Here is a 4649-nt window from a genome sequence, read left to right as displayed (position 1 = left end):
CAAAACTCATCACAGGGCCCAATCCTGCTCACCATGAAGTCAAGAGCGATGGGGATTGGCCTTTATTTTGCACACCCAGTGACATGGCCAGGCAGCCCCATCAGACAACATGGGGATTTGTTTGGTTTTCAACCAGTAAATTTGGGGCTCTAAGTTGTTAACTAGAGGAAATGTTAAAGCAAAATGATGTCTGCTTTGGTAAAGGAGTTTTGAGCCAGGCTCATGCTCTTGGCATGAGAACTGATTTGCAGACTGAGACGCTTTGGAGTAATGCTCCTTATCTGATAAGCCCTTTGCCTTTTAATTTAGCGGACAGAATTTCTGGCCACTGTTGAAAAGATTAGAAGACTTGATGCTTAACTACATTGTGTAACAAAGAGGGCGGGGGGAGAAATATCCTCCCTTTTAGCAAGCTTCAGAGAAGTGAGCAAACAACCTCAAACAAAAACCCACAGGGTGCAGAGTCCCCTCCCCAGCAGTGGAGGCAAGAGAAACACACAAACAAAGCGCTGCTGGCCCACTAGATCAAGAGCCAGCCCGGTCCTGCGTTTCATGTGGCAGCACTGCAGAAAGTGGTAGGAGCACTGCAGAATCATGAAGCCTGCTGATCAGATGAAGGCCATGCTCAGGTAGAAGCCGTGTCCAGCTTCCTCAGCCAGCAATAGTTACTCTGAAGCAGGGCCTCTGAAAGAAGGTGAGGGGAAAGGGATCCCTGACAGGCAGAGCCAGCTCCAGGCACCAGCTTATCAAGCAGGTGCTTGGGGCGGCACTTTCAGGTATTCGGGGGCAATTCGGAGGAGGGTCCCTCACTCCCGCTCCGAGCGAAGGAGCTCCCGCTGAATTGCCGCAGATCGCAATCACAGCTTTTTGGCTGCCTGGGGCAGCAAAATCCCTGGAGTTGGCCCTGCTGACAGGATCTTTCCCTTCTGCAGTAAAGAGAGAATGAAACAGATGAGAGAAATAGCTTGACAAAATTAAATGTTATGAAGAGAGAGGGGCAGGGAAAGGACCTAGAAATCTGCATCCACTCCAAGTAAAACAGAGGGAATGAGGGAGCTCCCACAATCAGAAAGGCAGATAGTGGCTGCTTTGCAAGAAATAAAGGCCTCACACACACCATTCCGAGTGCAGAACATGATTGCTACATTAAAAGCCAAATGACTTACCCAGTGCAAGCCCCATGGCATTACCATGCAGATGCCTGGAGTGTAAGTCTGGCAGAATTTTGGCCCAAAGCACATAGTATTCGGAAAGAGGAGAACTATTAACCCTGAGTTTTAAAGAAAACCCTGTTCAAGGTGTGCAGTCTGGGCTGGCCACAGCCTGGTGGGACAGTGCTGCTGGTGAGGCTCATAGGCTCAGGAGTGAAGCAGCCCAGAGAAGAGTAAGGACATGACCCAGTGCTGGCTGGTCTGACAGAAGATAACACAAAGCCACGTGATCATTGCCACACATGGGAGACACAATAACTTGGGAAAGTGAGAGGGGGAGGAAAGCAAGGCTAGTGAAGGACCCCAGCAGCTGAACTCCTACCAGGAGGACTTTTGCCAAACAAAACAGACTAAGGACTTTTCAACCTGTCCCATGTATTTACAGGAAAAGCATTCTACTGGAAGGGGAGATTCCCCCTTAACCAGTATCCCCAGCACTGGCAGTCTGCTAATATTGTAGTCTGCATGATCACAGAATGAGAGACTGCTCTGTTCTCTGGGGAAGGCTGCCAAAAGGTTGAGTAGCTCAGATAGAGAGAGATACTGACGTTTGCATAAATGTGAGAAGAGGGACTCGTTCCAGCATCTGCCATGGGGGTGTCCTGTTACACAACCCTTTTGGAAGAGGATACAGTCCCATATAAGGAACACAACTTCACTGCAGCCAACACTAGAGCCAAGTGTTGTTTTTTTTAACTTGACTTCTGTCCTAAGATCCTTTTCATGAACTTTTACCCTGATTCACGCAATCATCGGAGTCAGGCAGGAAAATACTTCACTGGTGTTGGAACACAGCCACTCTCCTTCCCTTCAGAAGGTACAAAGAAACCAGCAGGTCACAGAGACACTCATTACAGGACAAATACTCTCATTACAGAGGAGCCTGGCAGCAATTTCCTGGCTACTGTGAAAGCGCTGAAGGCAAGACCAGTGAAGGCAAGAATGATAAGTTATTCTGCTTGACATCTGGACTAAAGAATTCACCATATAAATAACACAACTGATAAGAGATGAGGCAATGTAATCCTACCAGCATCTGGTGCAATGAAGCAGGGTGAGATGGCTCCTGAGCCATGTAGCTGATTGAAGCTAAGATATTAATAATAAGACTAACTTGAATTTTTGCTTAAAATGGAAGGGCAGATCCTTTGCAGCAGTAAATTGTCATCGCTTACAGTCTAGGGAACTATGACAATTTACACCATCTGAGGATCTGCCCTGGAGTTTTTTCTCGTTTTTTCCTTTGGGGGGGTATAAGAGAGGGGTTGAGTACAGGTGTACATAGCTATAAAAACTGAAATCAGTTAAGAATGGTAATGGTAGCAGATTTAATTGTGCATGGGAATTGTATTCCTGAACTGTTACCTCGCCTTGTGGAGAGTCAGTTGGAAGTTTTGAATCCAACCAGTCATTTGAAATCAAAATATTTCCTTTTCATTAAATATTCTACTTTGCTTTTTTCCATATCTTCAGAAGTGGAAGTCAGCTCTAGCGCTGAATGCCCAGGGTTCTTCTGACTCAGGAAGAGAATTACTTCCAACTGTACATACTCTTTCAGGAAGAGAGAAAAAAGCTTTTACATTTTCCTCATTTTTTTAATCTTATGTATTGAAACAAAACAAAATCAAAACAAGACAAAATAGTAAAAGAAAAAAAGCAATAGAGAAATCCAAATAGAACATCCAAGAACTAGCTTAGGGCCGCAATCCTGCAGTGGACTGCTGCACCCACTGACTTCTGTGTGGGGCTCTGTGTGGGCACAGAAGTCTGTCCAGTCACTGTCAATTGTATGATCAGAGCATAAGTGAACCAAAGCCATTTATCAAACCTGGTGCAGGGCGGTAGGGATTCCTGAGTGCAAACCTATCTCTGTCACTGAATGTGTGTGTCCTTGGACAAGTCTTGTATCCTGAGTATTTTCTTCACTCTGATGTGTACAATGGAGATAACTAATAGTTGTTATGTCACAGAGGCTGGTCCTGATGGGGTCAGGCACTCAGCTTAACCATGACAGACTCCCCTAATCAGTTAAGGAAGGAGCTAGCAAACAGGTGCAGCAGGGGCGTTTCATATGGGAATTTAGTCCGGAATTGCAAGAGGCAGCTACATCTAGCAAACATACTATAAGGTAAGTCCAATAACCCCCTCCAAGAAACAAAACATGCAAGAGTAAAACTAATTCAGGCAGAAGTCCAGCAGCAGCATGGAGGCTATCCAGCGTATTGCACTGAATGCAGCATGTACTATCACCTGCCTCATGGGCATATGTGTGCACTTGGTGCAAACAGCTCTGGGCCCCCAGAGACACAGCACAGGCTCTGGAAGCCAGAGTGGCTGAACTGGAGGAGCTAAAGGGAGACAGACTGATACAGACAAGACCTTCAGGGACACAGTAGTGTGGTCCCACATCCAGTCTGACAGCTTCTGTGCTGTTAAGGAGGATGAAAGTCTCACAGAAGGAGAACATCAGGCTGGAGCAAAGGAAAATAATCCCATAGTTGGGACCCTCCTTCCAGATGATGTCACGGCGAGGATACTCCTCAGGGGAGGGACCCCGTTACGAGGAAGAGCCAGGTAATAGTAATGGGGGTTTATTAGAAGTATGAAACTGCATGGTAAATTGCCTGCCAGGTGCAAAGGTTGCAGATCTTCCGAGACATCTCACGAGACTGGACTACATGGACCATTGGTCTGACCCAGTGTGGCCATTCTTCTGAGCCTAATAAAGACTTATGAGGGCTCAGCCGGAAGCCCCATACCAGAGGAAGATGCTGAGTACAGTCTCCTCAGGGGAGCTGGTCAGGAAGCTACTCCCATTGGTGTTTCCCTGGAGAGAAGAGGCTCATGGAGAGGGAGAATAAGATAGACTGACAATGTCCTGGGCAAACCTTATGGGATTAATATAAACTTTATTGAATTAAGTTAAACCTTACTGAGTTAGGCTTCATACCTTTGGGGATCCACTGTATTAAAAACACAATTATATATGTGTGATAGTGGCATTGTATGTACTTCGGGGGATGCTAACATAATTCCTCTGGTTATCAGCTCTTTTAAAACCACCTTCTGAAGAGGTGCACCTATATTAATTCAAACTGGATTCTCCAAGGACCACCAGAGAGAGAATTTGTGGATAAACACCCTGAGTTTAAACTGTCTCTGGGCCACCTTTCTGATCCAGCAAACCGACGGGACTTCTGGTCCAAGGTGGACCCAATCCTTGCCTTCCACTCAAGAGCGCAACCTCAAATATAACAATGAGATGGCAAACCAGCCTGTTTCATACTATTAGATATGACAAAAGTAAAACCCACGCTTTCTTGTTGTCACCAACACAGCTGATGGAGAGACGTCAAGGAAAGACCAGGGAGAACAGTAAAAATGTGAATACCACACCCATGATCACAAAATGTTGGGGAAAGAAAAAATAGACAGCTC

Source organism: Gopherus evgoodei, chromosome 5 (genome assembly GCF_007399415.2).
Source record: "Gopherus evgoodei ecotype Sinaloan lineage chromosome 5, rGopEvg1_v1.p, whole genome shotgun sequence".
Classification (NCBI taxonomy): Eukaryota; Metazoa; Chordata; order Testudines; family Testudinidae; genus Gopherus; species Gopherus evgoodei.
This window is presented reverse-complemented; position numbering follows the sequence as displayed.